This window comes from Grammomys surdaster, unplaced genomic scaffold (assembly GCF_004785775.1).
Source record: "Grammomys surdaster isolate TR1022 unplaced genomic scaffold, NIH_TR_1.0 915, whole genome shotgun sequence".
Classification (NCBI taxonomy): Eukaryota; Metazoa; Chordata; class Mammalia; order Rodentia; family Muridae; genus Grammomys; species Grammomys surdaster.
This window is the reverse complement of record NW_021605334.1, coordinates 134729-154502: the sequence shown is the minus strand read 5'-3', so window position 1 is coordinate 154502 and position 19774 is coordinate 134729.

Sequence of the window (19774 nt, the reverse complement as noted above, 5' to 3'; positions counted from 1 at the left end):
CCTCCCTCCCTCCCTCCCTCCCTCTCTCCCTCCCTCCCTCCCTCCTCAGTGTTCCCATACAGACAAGAAGCTCTTGAGGCTTGAACATAAAGAATGCAAGGGTTTCTTTTTGTTCCTATCATTGTTTAGTTGTTGTTTGAGTCAGTCTCAGTATGTATTCCTAACTGGCCTGCAGTTCTCTGTGTTAACTTTGCAGTGATCCTCACTCCTCTGCCTCATGAGTATTGAACTTCAAGGCATGCAACTTCACTCCTGGTTGAGAATGTAGCGCTCTCTAATCCCAAGAGCAATACACTCAGGGAACATGATCCTGTTTAAGATGATTACCAGTAATGTCACCATATAAATGCATTGGGCACTGGGAAAATCTCCAGAACAGCTCATTCTGACAAATACGGATTTTCTGCTGTGGAACTCTTCCTCCAGACCTGACACAGTCACTGGTGTCTTGAAGTCAGAACACCTGTATTACTCACATGAGACTGTTCTGAGATGAGAAAACACTAACATTCTCTTGTGAAAATGAGAGGACTCACAATGTGATGCAGCACCCATAGGGCACAGGGAATCCCAATTAGATAGGTAGATAGATAGATAGATAGATAGATAGATAGATAGATAGATAGATGTAGGTGTATATACATATATGTGTGCATGTCTATATATGGTATGTGTGTATACATGTATATGTGTATATGCATATATGCGTATATTGTATATGTGTATATGATGTGTATATGTATATATATGTATATATGTATATATGTACATATGTGTGTACATGTATATATTTACATAGTATATATGTATATAGTATATATACATATATATATTACAGTTAACCATTACTGGGACATTTTCTCTGATTGTGTAGTTGCCAATAAGTTCTCCATGCTCCTATAAGCAACCAGCTCACTCATGCTTGTGTAGCTGGTTACCCCAGCTAAACTCACCAGCTAACTATTAGACTTGGAAAGAGTTATTTCTTTATCCTCTCACTGGTGTTCTTTATATGGTGAACAGACATCTGTTCACATCTCCCCAGAAAAAAGTCACACAATGTTTGATGCCTTAACATAGACCCTACAGAAACAATGATGAGTTTGGGTATAGCTACATTGTTCCTGCTATGTATGATATGATATGCAAACAAAGCGAAGCTGTATGGGAGAGGCAAAGCACAACAGGGTTATCTCACTGTAGTCATTCTTCTGCATGTGCTGTGGAAGAGTGTCCTTTCTGCTGTAGCAGCAGTTTCAATGCCATTGCTATGGATGATAAAACATGTAACCGAGATTAAGATATCTAGCCAGAGGAAATGTCAGGGTAGGAATCCCACAGAGAATATCTCTGTCTTATGGGATGACACATCTTCTTGGTAAATGCAGTACACAAGGGAATATTAGGATATTTCAAAAATGGCTGACAGACCAGAAACTATATGTCAATACCTGAAAGTAGCACATATAGACCAACACTATAAGCAAGCTGCAACAAAAATTGGATTGCTTCTGCTATGAGTGATAAGACATACAGCTGAAGTTTAGGTGTCTGGCCAGAAAGTACCAGAAAGTCCTTTCAGGTATTTGACATGGCTTGCCACTTGTTGTGCTTGAGAGAAAGATGGATGGAAAAGAGAGAGAGAACAAACTGGATCTATGCTAAATAGCCCCTCCCAGGACCCAAAAATCTTAGAACTCATGGGAGAAGCAAACAGTGCAGATGGGAAAATGAAATAGTAACAATAATGAGGGAACTGGACATGATAGAGGTGTTGTGTGATGCTGAGTTCATCAGGTCAGATAGAAATATGAAGAGGAAGACAATTCACGGGACCCTCAGTAATGCTATGTAAATTTAGTAGCTTTGATGAGCCATGGTAGGACATGATCTTTATGGTGTAGTAAAGGCTCTGGTGGATCACAATGACTGGTGGATCAAATTTAATTCATAAAGTTTAAGAAATAAGAGGGGAGGAGGAAAGAAAAAAGAAAAAAAAAGAGGCCTGCCCCCATTTCAGTCCAAAGGAAATGTGACACAATTTGTGTCATGTTATCAGTCCTTGTGGGAGCTGGGGTGAGAAACCCAGATGCTGCACTTGGGAGTTTCTGTAAGGCTGGAGCCTGTTGGCTGCTTAGTAGGGAGATCTCATGTTGTGGGAAAAGCCTCCGTTTAATTTCAGAACACGTTGGTCAAGGGTGCATGCAGGTAAGAGCCATGCAGGGTACCCAGAAAGCCCATGTTGAATTAGGCATTTATTGGTTCTCTTCTAATGTACAAAATATTTGAGTTCATTACATGTTGGAACCATGTGTGCCTTGGTTTCCATATAGGCCCATGAAATACTTGGGATAATGGCCATCAGCAGATAGACATGGAAGTAGAGTGATATCGGTCCAAGATTTAAGTTTCTCCTCCTGCTTATGGGCAGTTAATCCCTTCATACTATGCTATGTACATTTGTCTCTTGATGAAGAAAAAAAAAAGAATTTTTGCCCAGTTGTGGATCCTTTCAGTGGCCATATATGCCCAAAGGAAAGGTAGTGGTTGCCTGTAGTACAGGGCTCAGAGCCTGCCTGACCTGACCCAGTAGCTGGAATATGTGTATCTGGTGAGAATATGGTCCTGATTCCTCATAGTCACAAGCCTGGAGAAGCAGCATAATCCATCTTCATTGAGGTCTACAGGCTTAGATTAATGGGTGGTTGTGCCATGGAAGTACCAGAGGATTGAGACTTGAGATAACTAATGGGATAAAGTAGTACCTTTCATCCAATCTGTTATACCCAACATTGCTTTTTGATGAAACAAGTAACAGAAATGATGGACTCTTTGCATGCTTTCCTAGGCCTTGCTAATGTTTTGTTTGTTTTTAGTATACTCTCAGCTACTAAACGCCAAAATCACTTGGCATCACTTGCTTGGAACAGATGGTGGTTGGTCTTCATAATTACTGCCCACCACTTGCAAAGTGGTTTCATTATGTAATGCTAACTTCCAAGGATCATCCAAACTTAGCAAAGCATCTAAAAGACATGTAAGTTGTAGTGCACAGAGGGGTGTAAGGGACAACATGGCATTCATATGGCTATCTAGCTTGGGCCGAGATACCTATTGCTAGATATCTGGGGAACTGTGAATCAGGACAAGGTAGCCAACACTTGGTATCCAGGGAACCCAAAGTAAGCAGTGGTATAATCTGCTATACAACTATTTCTGAAAAAAAAATGCCACACTTGTGTGATTATTTTAAAAAATACCACCTTTAGATCAGAAGCCTGAGCTGCTGCCATCACCAGCCTGACTATGTGTGTCTACCTGCCGACCTGTGCACCTAACTCTGTGCAGCCTGTGTAGTGGTCTGCATGCATGCCTATGCCTGCTTGTGTGCTGCCTGTGTGTGCCTGGGTGACTGCCAGCATCTACCTGCTTATAAGCCTGAGTGACAGGGAATATAGTGTGCCTTATCTGTCTTTAGTCTCCTAGCCTCCTGTGACCCTCCTCCATTCCTGGAACTGGAGCTTGGAGTTCACACAAATGGACCTAAAAAATGTTGGGATAATAAATGAGTGAGGATAAGAAATAAGTCTCCATAGGGTGCAATAGTTGGGCACAGGAAGTTTTGTAGTTGGGTAAGGTATAGATGATACCCAAAAAGATAACTGAAATATCATTGAACTGCCTTTGCCTATAAACATAAAGGTATCAATTAGGAGTTAGATACAGAAATCACCTTGTGTACATGGGAAAAGACACTTTCAGAGCCATATAGTTATTAAATAAAATTCTGGAGTCATAGGTAGTCTACCTCCTTATGAGTAGTTAGCTAGGGATATCCCACACAATATAGGCTGTCACCAATAGTGTTGGCTGCATGCTGGAACTAGATGGCAAGACACTAGTGCTGAGTTACATTCTTTGCTTGCAAGACATGAAGAAGAAGTCAAGCTTGGACTTAGTTGGAAACTTCCTCACCACTGGCTAGCTTTTGTTGTGTAATGTATTAGTTTATTCTGTGTGTGATAAAAAGTTAAGAGAGAAAGGTTTTATTTTGTCTTACAGTTTCAGAAGACTATGGTCCATCATGGCAGAGAATATATAGAAACAGGCAGGGAAGCCATGATAACAGGATCAGGAAGCTAGCTTATCACATTGTAGCCATGCTTAAGAAAGAAGAGGAAGAAGACACCAAGTATGGCCAAATTACAAAACCTTCAACCCCATCTCCAGTGACATACTTCCTCCAGCAACACTTTGCCCATTTTTCCATTAATTTATTTACTACTTCCCAATCACAGCCCTCCTCCTCCTGGGTCCCCAAGCCACATGGCCTCTCCCCTTCACCTCTGAGAAGGGGGAACCCCACTGTGTTCTAAGACACCTTGACACCTCATATCACTTCAGGACTAAGCACATCCTTTCCTACTGTGGCAGTCCAGTAAGGCAAAATGTATCTATAAGCAGGCAACAGAATCAAGGATGGCCCTAGCTCCAGTTGTTGGAGGACCCATGTAAAGACCAAGCTGCACATCTGCTACATATGTGCAAGAGGCCCATGCTCAGCCCATGCTCACTCTTTGGTTGGTGGTTCAGTCTCTGGAAGCCCCCAGGGGTCCAGGTTAGTAGACTCTGTTGGTCTTCCTGTGGGGTTCCTCTGGGTTCCTCAATTGTTCCCCCAGCTCTTCCACTGGAAACAACTCAAATGAACCTCTACCAAAGAATGGATAAAGAAAATGTGGTTCAATTACACAATGAAATACTACTTTGCTATTAAAAACAAGGACATCATGAAATTTGTAGGGAAATGGTTGGAACTAGAAAACATCATCCTGAATGAGGTAACCCAGACTCAAAAGGACATGCATGACAGGAGCCTAGCATGACTGGCCTCTGAGAGATTCCACCCAGTAGCTGACTGAAACAGATTCAGAGACCCACAGCCTTTAATCCTGTTTGCAGATGAAATGATTTATTTCAATGTCATCATTTTTCCCTAGGCCCTTGGGATCTCTTGGGTAAGAGTATTCTTATGCGTTAGTTAGATTACTGGTGGCTAAGGGATCCTTAAAAGCTTCAGAATCTATCTGGGCTGGTCACCAGAAAGGACAAGCATGGCTAGAAGAAGCTGCAACAGATGCTCATGATCTAATGAAGCCTTCATAAAGTTTCAAAAATATAGAGTGTTGAACAGTTTTTGATACCCTGCTATGTGAAGGTTCGTGGATGCTAGTACAGCAAGGATCACAGAAGTTCTGGGTCCTCTTTGGTATATCTTGTCCCATGCACCTATTTCTTTTGGCTATCCAGTATCCTTTGTAGTAATCTTTATAATAAATAGGTAACTAGAAGCCAAGGTTTCTCTGAGTATTCTTAGCTATCCTAATCAGATCTGAAACAACAGTCTTAGAAATCTTCGTTTGAAAGCCAAGTGGTCGTGGCATATACCTTTAATGCCAGAACTTGGGAGGCAGAAACCTACAGATCTCTAAGTTTGAGGCCAACCTGGTCTACAGAACAAGTTTCAGGACAACTAGGGCTACACAGAGAAACTCTGTCTTGAAAACCAAAACAGAAAAAAGGCAAGAAATCTCAGTTGGAGGCAGGTCTGACAGAAGTACAAGTCACAATTGGGAATTGCTATTAGTATCTGGAGTGGGGTATAGTCTGTGAAACCAGAAGTTTATCAGATTAAATACTATCATTAGGGAGAAAGATTCCAGGGTAAAATTAATTATTATACATCCAGTTGTAGGGAGAAAGATTCCAGGGTAAAATTAATTATTGTACATCCAGTTGATATCTGCCAAAAGAACTGCTTTTTTATTATGTAGGAAAAATACAATACAAGCAATATTACAAGTTTAGTATCCAGTGGCTTTGAAACCAAGCAGACCACACTGAGTTTCTGTTATCTCCTACATTTATTCAATTTCCTGTTAAGATTTTTCAGTACTAGTGTTTAGAGATTCAAATAATTTTGGAGCACCAATATTATTTCCAACTTTAGCTCTATCTGACCCAATGAATTATCATATTTGCAGTATCTTAAACAACACACATTTCTTTCTCATGTTCCTGAATGCTGGGAAGTTTAAAATCTATGATCAGTTTAGCCCTTAGGACAGAGCCTCTGCTCCTCCCTGCCTTTTTATGAAGTCTTCTCTCATATACTCATATACTACATTTCACTACAGTTTCCCTTCCCTTCCCTTCCCTTCCCTTCCCTTCCCCTCCCCTCCCCGCCCCTCCCTTTCCCTGCCCCGGCCTCCCCCCGGGTCCCCTTCCCCCCCCCCACACACCTCTCTTTTACCCTGGATCCATCCTCCCTCCACCTCCCCTTAGGAAAGAGCAGGCCTCCCAGGGACATCAACCAAATCTGGCATAACAAGCTACAAGACCAGGCACATATTTTCACATCAAAGCTGGACAAGGCAACCCACTAGGAGGGAAAGGGTCCCAGAGACAGGCAAAACAGTCAGGGGCAGACCCTGCTCCCACTGTTAGGAAACCCGGAAGAACACTGAGCTATACAACTATAACATATATACAGAGAACCGAGGTCAGACCCATACAGGATCCCTGATCTCTGTGAACTCACTTGAGTCCTGGTCAGTTGATTCTGTGGACTGTGTTCTCATGGTGTCCTTGACTCATCTGTAGAGCCTCTTCCTGATTGCCTTTTTTCGTCATCTTATATCCTTACATTGTAGAAAAGAGAGAGAGAGCTAGGTCTTCTGCCTGTTCTTATAATTGACACTACATTTATGAGAGCTTTTATGATCTAATTAACTCACAAAAGCTCTACCTCCAAATGCCACCACATTTGGGAATATATATATCAACATATGTATTTGTAAGGGCAGAGAACAATCCTTACTATAGCCTGAAACTTAGCTAAATCATTTAATCATTCTGATAGTTTCTCGTGACTTCCTTAGGATTATCTTTCTATAACATTGAGTGAAAACATTTTATTTCTTTTTCTTCCTAGACTGTCTCCTACAATGATAAATAGAAATGATGACCTATATATTACTTTTATCTGGTTGAGAATGTTTCCCTTTATTCCTGGTTTGTTTACATCTATTTTTTCATATTATGAAATTATATGTTGTTAAATGCCTTTTCAGTGAAAACTAAAATAATCATGTGAATTTTCCCATTCATAGTACTGAAGTATATGACATTTATTGAGGGTCTTTTTTAAGCTTTTTTAATTGGATACAATATACAATAACACAAAATCCACGACTCTAATCATTTAAGTGACATCAAGTACATTTACATTGCTGGAAAACTATTACCATGATATCTATTTTCTAAACTTTTCCATTATCACAAACAGAAAATACCCATTAGTGAACGATCCCTCATCCATCCTTCCTCCCTTCAGCCCCTAGCCATCTCTGTGCGTCTGTTTATTCTGATATCTCATCTGAGAAGAGTAATATAATTTTGTCATTTTGTGCTTAGTTTTAATTAGCATGGCATTTAAAATGTCCATTCCAGTTATAGTATGTATTATTAGAATTTTGTCACACTGGAACAGAGGGTTTAACTTAGTTGAGGAGTGCTTCCTGGCTTACAAGATCCTATATTAGATCACAAGCACCACAAAGAAAATAATTTTTATTGCTTTTTAAAGGATTAATATTACATTATTAATGAACAATATTATATTACATACATGTAACATGTTTGCCAACTCATCTGAAAAAATCAAATTGAGCTATTCTGCCTTTTGATTATTGTGGATAATATTGCTCTGAACATTAAAGTACAAATGTTTGTTTGAATCCCTGCTTTCTGCTCATTTGTGTATGTACTGAAGAGTAGACTTCTTGGATCCCATACCTGATCTTTCAGGAACAAATACTGTTTTGCATTCACACCAGCAATGTCCAAGTTCATTCCTTCACATGTGGTAATACAGTTTTCCCAGCACCATATCATATATTGAAGGGACTGTCCTAAATGGTGCTCTTCTCAAAAAGTAATTGACTGAAACGCTGAAGCGATGGCTTAATGGCTAAGAACACTTGTTGCTCTTTTAGAGGACTTGGGTTCAATTCTTAGCATCCACATGGTGGATCACAAATCCAGTCTCAAGGTATCTGATGCCCTCTTTTGATTCCAGAGTACTAGGCATGCACATGGTATATATACACACATGAAAAGAAACCACTTATATGCATAACATAAAAAGGAGAAAAAAATTAAATTATTTTACTTTATATATTTGGATTTATTCATAAATCAATATGTCTATTTATGTCACTATGATACTGTTTTAATTACTATTTCTTTGTAATCTAATTGTAAATAAAAATGTAATGTTTCTGAAATTTAAAAATATTTAGGTTAGTGTACGAAAATAATTTTAGTTTTCTCAGAATGACTTTGAATATTTGGAATCTTCTGTGGTTCCTTAAGTATTTTAAGATTATTTTTCTTTCTGTCTCTTCAAAGAATGCCTTTGAAATCTTTAAAATTCCACACTACTTTGGGGATTATAGGCACTTTAAAAGCTCTTCTGACCTTGGTGAAAAAAAAAATCTCCATTTGTTTCTGCTTATTTTCACTCACCACTTACCACTTACTTATCTTTTACCTGCCCAATTTAGTTTATTCTTTTTTTCAATATGTTTTTTCAATTTATATTATTTTATTTATTTACATTCCAGTCATTGCCCTCCCTGCAGTCCCCCTTCCCACAGTTCCTCCCCACTCTGTGTCTCCAAGAGGGTGCTCCGCCTCCCTGGGGCCACAAGTCTCTTAAGGATTAAGCTCATCTTCTTTCATTGTGACCAGACCAGGCAGACCGGGGAGGTGGGGTGTGTGTCTCAGAATAGCCTGAGTATGCTACCTAGTTGGTGACTCAGTCTCTGGGAGTTCCCTAGGATCTGCTTAAGTTGAGATTGTTAGTCTTCCTATGGGGTAGCTCTCCCCTTCAGCTTCTTCAATCCTTCCCTTAATCCAACCATAGGGGTCCCCAACTTTAGTCTAATGGTTGGGTGTAAGTATCTTTGTCTCAGTCATCTGCTAGGAGGGCCTTTCAGAGGTCATGCCTGGCTCTTCATCTGTAAGCACATCATAGCGTTAGTAATAGTGTCTGGTCTTGGTGCCCACCATCCCTTGAGATGGATCCCAAGATGGGTCTGTTATTGGATCACCCTTCCTTGAACCTCTGTTCCATTTTTGTCCCTGCAGTTCTTTCAGACAGGAACATTCTGGATCAGAGTTTTTGACTGTGAGTTGGTAACCCAGTCCATATATATATATATCTTGAGGCCCTGTATATCTATTGGAGGAGGACTCTACAAGTTCCCTCTCCTCAATATTGGGCATTTTAGCTAAGGTCACCTCCATTGAGTCCTTAGAGTCTCTCACCTCCCTGGTCCCAGGTACTTTCTAAAGGATCCCCCCACTTTCCACCACCACTCCCAGGCTGTTTCTTTCCATTATTTCTTTTGGCCCTCTGGGCCTCTCTCCTGCCCCCCCCCCCACATATATATATACACACACAATCCTCTACCCCTTTTCCCCTCCTAATTCCCTCTCCCACCCAGATGCCTCCCTCCATCTGCCTCCTGTGATTATTTCCTTCCCCCTTCTAAGTGGGATTGAGAAATTCCTCACTTGGGCCTTTCTGCTTATTACACTTTTTACAGTCTGTGGGTAGTACTTTTTGGCTAATATCCACTTATCAGTAAGAACATACCATGCATGTCCTTTTGGGTCTGAGTTATCACACTCAGGATGATATGTTCTACTTCCATCCATTTGCCTGCAAAATTTATGATGTTCTTGATTTTAATAGCTGAACAGTATTCCTTGTATGATTGAACCCTATTTTCTATATCCATTCTTCTGTTGTTGGACATCTGAGTTGTTTCTAGCTTCTGGCTACTACAAATAAGGCTGCTATGAGCATGTCCTTGAGGTATGGTGGGGCATTTTTGGGGTATATGCCCAAGAGTGGTATAGCTGGGTCTTCAGGCAGAAATATTTCCAATTTTCTGACAAACCACCAAAATGATTTCCAGAGTGGTTGTACCAGTTTGCAATCCCACCAGCAATGGAGAAATGTTCCTCTTTCTCCACATCCTTGCCAGCAAGGGCTGTCATTTGAATTTTTGATCTTAGCCCTTCTAATTGGTGTGAGATGGAATTGTTTTGATTTGCACTTCTCTGATGACCAAGGATTTTGAACATTTCTTTAAGCATTTCTCGACCATTTGAGATTCTTCTGCTGTGAATTCTCTGTTTAGTTCTGTACCCCATTTATAATTGAGTTATTTGATTTTCTTAGAGGTTAACTTCTTGAGTTCTTTATATATTTTAGATATTAACCCTCTGTCAGATGAAGGAATGATGAAGATTTTTTCCCAATTTGTAGGTGGCTGATTTGTCCTATTGATGATGTTTTTTGTCTTATAGAATCCTTTCAGTTTCATGAGGTGCCATTTATCAATTCTTGATCTTAGAGCCTGAGCCATTGGTGTTTTGTTCAGGAAATTTCCCCCTGTGACAATGAGTTTGAGGCTCTTTCCCACTTTCTCAGTGAGATTCAGTATATCTGGTTTTATGTTGAGGTCCTTGATCCACTTGGACTTGAGCTTTGTTCAAGGTGACAAATATGGATCAATTTTCATTCTTCTACATACAGACCACCAGTTATATCAGCACCATTTATTGAAGATGTTTTCTTTTTTCCACTGTATGGTTATTGGCTTCTTTGTCAAAGATCAAATGTCCATAAGTATGTGGGTTTATTTCTGGGTATTTGAGTCTATTTCATTGATCAACTTGTCTTTTTCTGTACCAATACCATGCAGTTGGTTTTTTTTTTTTTGTTTGTTTGTTTTATCACTATTGCTTTGTAGTACAGCTTGAGGTCAGGAATGGTGATTCTCTCAGAAGTTCCTTTATTGTTCAGAATTGTTTTGGCTATCCTAGATTTCTTGGTTTTGCATATGAAATTGAGAATTACTCTTTCCATGTCTGGGAAGAATTGTGTTGGAATTTTGATAGGGATTACATTGAATCTGTAGATTGTTTTGAGTATCCATTTTCACTGTGTCAGTCCTACCAATCCATGAGCATGGGAGATCTTTCCATAGTCTAAGGTCTTCTTTGATTATTTTTTCAGGGCTTTGAAGTTTTTTTTGAACAAATGTTTCACTTTCTTGGTAAGAGTTACACCAAGATCTTTTATACTGTTTGTAGTTATTGTGAATGTGTTGTTTTCCAATTTCTTTCTCAGCCTGTTTATCATTTGTATAAGGAAGACTAATGATTTTTTTTAGTTAATTTTGTATCCTGCTACTTTGCTGAAATTGTTTCTTAGCAGTAACAGTTCTCTGGTGGGATTTCTGGGGTTGCTTACATTTACTATCATCTACAAATAGTGATATTTTGACTTCTTCCTTTCCAATTTGTATCACTTTGACCTCCTTTTGTTGTCTAATTGCTCTAGCTAGTACTTTGAGTACTATATTGAATAAATAGGGAGAGATTGGGCAGCCTTGTCCCTGATTTTCATGTGATTGCTTCAAGTTTCTTTCCATTTAATTTGGTGTTGGCTATTGGTTTGCTGTATTATTGCTTTTATTATGTTTAGGTATGTACCATGAATTCCTGATTTCTCCAAGACTTTTAACATGAAGGGATGTTGAAATTTGTCAAAAGCTTTTTCAACATCTAATGAGATGGTCATGTGGCTTTTTTCCTTCACTTTGTTTATATAATGGATTATATTGATGGATTTTTATATATTGAACCATCCCTGCATCCCTGGAATGAAGCCTACTTGATCTTGGTGAATGATCATTTTGATTTGTTCTTGGATTCCATTTGCAAGAATTTTATTGAGTATTTTTGCATCAATATTCAAAAGCAAGATTGGTCTGAAGTTCTCTTTCTTTGTTGGGTCTTTGTGTGATTTAGCTATCAGAGTGGTTTTAGCTATCATGGTTTCACAGAATGAGTTAGGTAGTGTTCCTTCTGTTTCTATTTTGAGGAATAGTTTGAGGACTATTGTTATTTGCTCTTCTTTAAAGATCTGGTAGAATTCTGCACTAAAACCATCTGTCCCTAGGCTTTTTTGATTGGGAGGCTTTTAATGACTATTTCTATTTCCTTAGAGATTATGGACTGTTGGTTATTGTCTTAGGGTTTTACTGCTGTGAACAGACACCATGACCAATGTAACTCTTATAAGGACAACATTTAATTGAGGCTGGCTTACAAGTTCAGAGGTTCAGTCCATTTTCATCAAGGCGGGAACATGGTGGTATCCAGGCAGACACGGTGGAGGCAGAGCTGAGAGTTCTACATCTTCATCTGAAGTCTGCTAGCAGAATACTGACTTCTCCAGGAAGCTAGAATGAGGGTCTTAAGACCACATCCAGTGACACACCTACTCCAAAAAGACCACACCTTCTAATAGTGCCACTTCCAGAGCCAAGCATATACAAACCACCACAGTTATTGCTACAGGATTCTAAGAAGCTATGTGGTCCTTTCAAGCCTCTGGGCCTGTGATGAATAGGCTAGTTTAATCAAGCTAGTATTATCAGCAAGCAGTTAGTAAGCCCTTATCTCCTATCTATGATTATTTCCCCCTTCTATTCCCTTCCATGTTGTTCTACATTTCCTAAATATTCCATTCTGTGTTTTCCTTTTCAGTCCCAATGTATGTGACTGAGAATGTCCAGTAATACACATGTAGCAGCTTGAATATTCTGGATATTGTTTTCCAAATAGCTTCTGAGAAAGTAAATTGTTCATCTCATACTTTGAAATTTGGTCTTCTACAAATCTTCAGGTGGAAACTACAGCCAAGTTCTATGTTGTATTGTAGCAAGATGACTTTTTCCCTAAATTTCCAATAGAATTGTCTTCATTTCCAACTGAAACTAGTATCCTGGTCTCCTTAGCTTCTGATTCATTGTCAGAATTTCCAGTAACTCTCTATTATGGCACACAAGGCTCTTAATATCTATTCCTTCACACAATTTTCATCTAAGTGTAACCCAGAATGAATGCCGATTATACATAAACAAGTTCCAACATCTTTTAAATAACTCTATTGATGCTGATAGCTTAGTCCCTTTTTGCAGCCTTGTTTAGACAAGCCTCTTTTTGCAGTCCTCAGTGGCAATTCTAGAAACTTGTAACTGGCCAAAGGGCTGAGAATAAAGGGGCCATTGAATGTTCAAATAGAAATGGGGCAGGACTAGAGAGATAGATCAATGATTGAGAGCATTGGTGCTCTTACAGAGAACTTAAGTTCCATTTCCAGGACCCACATCAGACAGAATATAACCACCTATACAGGTTCCTATATATGTGTGGCACACATGGATGTGCAGTACACATGCATACCCACCCACACACACACAGAAATGAAAAAGAAAACATATATAAATGAAATTGTCTATGCTACCTCCTCAAAAACCAAGGAACAAAATAGGGTCATAAGGGTGAATATGATTGAAATGTAAAGTCTCAAGTCAATTCTAACTAGATTAATGATCTTGGTCCTTGATACCAATTTTCTGTATCATTTTGTTTTTCATTATTATTATTATACAATATATGAGGTATACCTACTTTATAGAACAGAGGTTCATTTAGCTCACAGTTCTGGAAAGTCAGAGGAATGAGGCTGGCATCAACTTGCCTTTGGGAGGACATATGAGAGAAACATGTGAGAGATAGAAGTCATATTACCAAATAAAAAGCATAATTTTCTTGATTCATTGGGAATTTTACATCATGCACCACATCACACTCATTTCCCAGTTCTTCCATGTCTGCTGTCCCACCCTTGAGACCTCTCCGCCATCCCCAAAAGAAAAAAAAAAGTCCAATTTGTGCTATCTTTATACTCACTGGAACATGGTGACACTCTGAGCGGACTGGCCCTTAAAATAGAACTGAGTTCTTCCCCACACCTCAGCCTGAAGCCATAAATTGTGGAAAGCTAACTTCAGCAGCCTTATCACGCCTTTTAAAGAGTTTTCTTCATTGGTTTCCTGTTGAGGCTGCTACTTTTGGGGGAAAACGGGGGTGGGGGGTAGCAGTTGTTCCAGAAACTTTTTATGTCCCTTTCTCAGCTGTACATTTGCAGCCATTGATAATGGTGCAAAAGTAGCTTCTTTGCTCTTTATATCACAAGGAGCATGGAGCATGGGATTCCACATGGTTTCTCATGACAACACAGACCATGAACATGGGCCCCAGCTACAATAAGACCACAGACTCAGACAAGCAGCCTGGACCACAGACATCACCATGGCCTCAGGTGGCAGCACAGGCTACTTATGTCAATATGGCCCTGTTTGTCAGCATGGCCCACAGATATCAGCATAAGCCTCCACTCTTCAAAGTTCACTATATCAACACTGCCACACTTAGGGCCAAGCTTCCAATACAGAAACCCTAGGAAGACAAACTATTCAAACCATATGTTCATTTCATATTTTCATGTTTGAGTCTTCTCTTTTTACTTAGCCAAGCTCATATTTTTGTCTATTTATTTCTTTCTGTCTACTATATTTGATTTCAATCTATTTTAATATTTATTAAATATTATTAAATATTTAATAATCTATTTTAATATTTATTTTTTCATCTTTTGATTTTGAATTTAACTTGTTCTTATAGCTTTAGTATCAGAAGGAACATTTTTATTCTTTGAAAACTGTATACATTTCTATGCTGCTTTTTTTGTCATTTTCATTCTCCATTACCTTTATTCATCTGCCTCTCTTTCCTGATAAAATCTATCTTCTCCTAAGCCTTATTTGTTCAGGGCTTTTACTATGAAGGAATAACAAATTTTAGCAAATACCTTGTATGTGCTTATTCAAAACATCATATGTTTTTCATCCCTCATTCTGTTTGTATGGCATATTTTATTTAATATGATAAAACATTTTTACATCCCTCGGATGAGACCAACTTTGTCATGGTATAAGATCTTTTTTCTATGGTGTTGAACTGGATTTGTAAATATTTTCTTAAGAAGTTTTATACACATGTTCATCAACGTTAGTTACTGTTTTTAATTCTATATCATATTCTTGTCAGTCTTTTGTACCAGGGTAATGCTACCCTTGCAGAATGAATTTAGAAGATTCCTGACCTCAAATTTTGTGGGATAGTTTGAGAAGCATTAGTATTAGAAACTCTTTTAAATTTAATATATTCTTGGTTTAATTTTGTTATGTCACACATGTCCAGAAATTTATCTGTATTCTTTAGACTTTTTGATTTGTAAAGATACACATTTTCAGAATAATCCCTAACAACCCTTTGAGATATTGTTGCATTGATTATAATGTGCACATTATCATCTCTAATTTTATTTGTCATTATTTTTTTTCTGTCAGTATGATGAAAGGATTGTTAGTTTTGTTTATTTTCTTCATAGAACCAATACACTGGGGCTAGCAAGATGGCTCAGTGAGTAAAGGTACTTGTCACCAAGGCTGAAAACCTCAGTTCAATCCATGGGACCCACATAATGGGAGAAGAAAACAATTGTTTCCCACAAGTTATCCTCTGACATTCCTCCATATGTATGCTGTGTGCACACATACTCCTAAAATCAATAAATCAATAAATAAGTAAATATATGGAATACTTTTCTAAAGATAAACACTAGTCAACTGATCTTTATAATCATTTTAGTTTGTATTTTATTCCTGCTCTAATTTTTCTTTCTTATTTGTAGAGGCATTTTAATCCAGCAACATGGCTGCTTTGGCAAGGGATCACATCCAAAGACCTTTTGGGTCTACATATATGCCTTTAATTTCAGGAGACAGGTAAACAGATCTCTGAGTTCAAGGCCAGCCTGGTATAGAGCAAATTTCAGATAAAGAAAAGCTTAGGTCCAGGCATGGTGGTACACACAGTTAATGCCAGCATTTGGGAGGCAGGGCCATGCAGTTCTCTTGAGTTCTAGTCAGGCAGTTTTGTTCAGTGCAGTGGAGTCACTCTGTCACTTGGGAGTTCAGTCAGTTCAGTTGAGCAGTGAGTTGAGAGGTAGTGCAGTTGGAGTACAGTACAGAAACAGTTTTCACAGGGACAGTCTTACAGAGACAGGTTGAAGAGAGAACAAGCTAGACACAGGTAAAGACAGAATGAGGCAGAGAATAAAGAGTCCTAAGATTAGAACAGATTGCCATAGTTAGTTTAAGGCCAAGCAGAACAATTCAGTCAGAAGCTGAAAGAAGCCAATCTGTAACAATCAGCTTGGTGTGGAGTTTGGGCCAGAACAACTGAGTTAAACTAGCCAGCCAGAATTCAGAAAGAGCTAGAAATTTAGGCCTAGAATGTTTTCAGCCTCTAAGAGTTATTGCTGAATTAACTCACCCTTTCTAGATCTTTCTGAATTCTGGCTGGATGGTCATTTCAGCTGTTCTGGCTCAGAACTCCTCTCCATACTGACAGGTTGAAACTGGCCTCTTTCAGCTTCTGACTGATTTTCTCTGCTTAGCTTCTCACTAACTTTGGCAATATGTTCTAATCCTTTGGCTCTTCATTCTGTCTTATTCTGTCTTCACCTGTGTCTAGCTTGTTCTCTCCTCAACTTGTCTCTATAAAACTATCCTGGTAAAAGTGCATCTTCCCTCTCTCTTAAGTCACCTCTCTTTACTCTCTGTTTTTGTGAAAGTTGGGCATCTTCTGTATGTCAAATTTATCTCTCTGATTCATTGCTTTGTCTACCACTTCAGACATCACTTTCAAACATGGGTGCTTCCTTCTACAAACTAACTTTACCTTCATTGTTTGAGAATACCAATGTTACTGAGTTAAAATCCCTGTACAATCTGGTTCTTGCTCTCTCTGATGTAGGCCCTTTTGGCTACAACTTACCCACTTTGTATTGCCTTTGATACCTACCATAGGTTTTGTTATGTGTTGCTTCCTTTTTTATTCAAGAAATTATTTATTTTCTACAAATTTCTGAAATTTCTAAAGTTTTTCTTGTGGTTTCAGTGTAGTATATTTAGAAACATGGAGCATAGAACCAAGTGTTTTTTTAAGTGTTAACTTGGTCTAATGGTGCATTCTAGAGAAATTCCCATGTGCTGATAAAATGAGTAAGCATTCTGCAACTTTAGTTAGAATGTTCTATAAACATCAAGCTTATTTAATTTAAAATATAATTTAAAGCAGATATTTCTAGTTGATATTATTTCTAGAATATTCTTTTTTCTTTTCTTTCTTTTTTTTCCAAGACAGGGTTTCTCTGTTTAGCCCTGGCTGTCCTGGAACTCACTCTGTAGACCAGGCTGGCCTCAAACTCAGAAATCCACCTGCCTCTGCCTCCCAAGTGCTGAGATTAAAGGCATGCACCACCACTGCCCAGCAAAGATTTATTTATTTTATATATGTGAGTATACTGTCACTGTCTTCAGATACACCAGAAAAGGGAATCAGATCCCATTACAGATGGTTGTGAGCCACCATGTGGTTGCTGGGAATTGAACTCAGGACCTCTGGAAGAGCAGTCAATGCTCTTAACCACTGAGCCATCTCTCCAGCCCTGTAATGCTCTTAAAAGTAAAGTAGTGAAGGTTTGCACTGTTATTGTCCTGGTGGGTAGCCATTCTTTGAGTTCAAATGTTTGTCTCTTAAGAGCGTATGCTGTATGCTCTTATACAGAGTATATTAAGTGAATATACAATTACTATCATTGTATCTTCTTGACAAATTGATCCCTTGACCATTATAAAGTAATGTTCTTTAACTCTCCTTAGAGGTTTTGCCTTGAAGATTCCAGTCTTGGAATGTCATTTTCTAGACTTGTCCTTTAATTCTGTGTGTTTTAATGGTGAACTGTGTTTCCCTTAGGCACTTTTATCTTATATGGATGATATATTTATTTACTTTTTATCCATTCACCCAATTTGTATTTTCTAATTGGAATATTCAATTTATTTCTGTTTAAGGTTATATTATTTAATGTAATGCATCTATTCTTGTCATTTTATTTTTTTCCTTACCCAAAGTGTTTTGTTCTCTTCTTTGCATCTTCATCTTTGTGTTTTGATGGTCTTCTATGTAGTTACTCATTTATTGAGTTAATTTATTTGTAGTAGTGAATATTGAGCCTCAAACTTCTTACATATAATTTAAACATTCTTAAGACTGAGCTACATCCCCTGTTCGTGTGTGCGTGCGTGTGTGCATGTGTGTGTGTGTGTCTGTGTCTGTGTGTGTTTGTCTGTATTTTGTCTGTATTTATGTATGTCTGTGTCTGTGTGTGTGTGTGTCTGTCTGTATTTGTGTATGTCTGTGTGTGTATCTGTGTGTGTGTGTATGTGTGAAAGAGAGAGAGTAGGGTTTTATTGTAGGAGAGAGAGAAAGGCGGGGGGGCTTCTGAAAGAGCTTAGAGCAGAGAAGAAAAGAAGCAAACTGGACATGACCAGGGCTATATTCATCAAGATAAGTGAAAATAGCAGGGACAGGGGTAAACCTTATTTGGGAGGAGGGAAGCCTGTGAACTATAGCAGACTGGGAACTAACAAAGTGGAGAAGGAATGGAGGGAGGTGAGAAGGGCCAGGAGACAAACTTGTATTTTGAAATGAGTAACAAGTGAATAGGAACCAAAGGAGCCTAGAGCCCTTTTGATATGTAACCACAGATATCTGTCAAGGGAAGTTGTACTTGCTACAGGCAGAAACCCATTTTCCAGGTTCCTGACAAATTATGGCTGTAACAGCTTGAGTTTAGCCAAGACTGTCATTTCTGGACTTACGCATTGCCTTTTGGAAATTGGGGAATTGGAGTTTCCTTTGGACTTGACAGTGGTTTTTTGTTTGACTTACTGAGTCCTCATTTCTAATATTTATATTTCATCTTTATTAAACTATCTCTTCCTTGAATTTCTTATTTCTATTCTATACTATCTCTCTAGTTACATTTAAATGTTTATATATATATTCTCTTAAATCTCATTTAGCCTTTAAAAACATCATTCTTTTGGATTACTATGCATTTCACTCATTTCTATTGTTGACATGTAAACCACAGCTCTCATCTTAAAGGGAGTAAAAGAGAATTTATTCTGCATCAATTTTGAGTATCCATAGCCTGGGAACACCAATTTAGGTTACCCTAAATTCCGTGTTCCAAGATGGAAGCAGTTTCATAAAATTTTTTATAGTTTTATAAAAGAAAGAAAATCATAAATTAATCCAAGTTTAAAATACATTGGGGGTAGGTACACCAGAGAGGCAGGTACAGCAAGATCGGAGAAGCTTTTTTATAGGCTTAACATCTTATTTCATGACATTCTTAGCTCTGGGATTGGTGGAGGCTAGTGCTCTGCTAAGTTAATAGCTTCTAATAGGTTTTTATTTATTTTCACAAGATGTTAGTTCTAAGTTAATAGCTTCTAAGAGTTTTTATTTATTTTCACAAGATGTTAGCTCTAAGCTAATAGCTTCTAAGAGGTTTTTATTTATTGCCATGAGGTGTCAGGTCAGAATCAGAGTTGGACAAGGAATGGCTGTTCCAGAAGCTACAACTAGCTCAAGATTTATAATTAGACTCAAACGCTGCAAAATTCCAACCTCTCCACAGTCCTGAAATCCCAAGTGGTCCATCTGTCTCTGCAAACACAGACTTCTTCCAAGAGTGCTTTTGTTTCCTTTGGTTTGTTTTTCTATAGCCAGACACAGATTATTTTCAGGAATTTTCATTCACACAATTTTTAGAAACTATCTCTAGAGTTATGTTTTCCAGGAC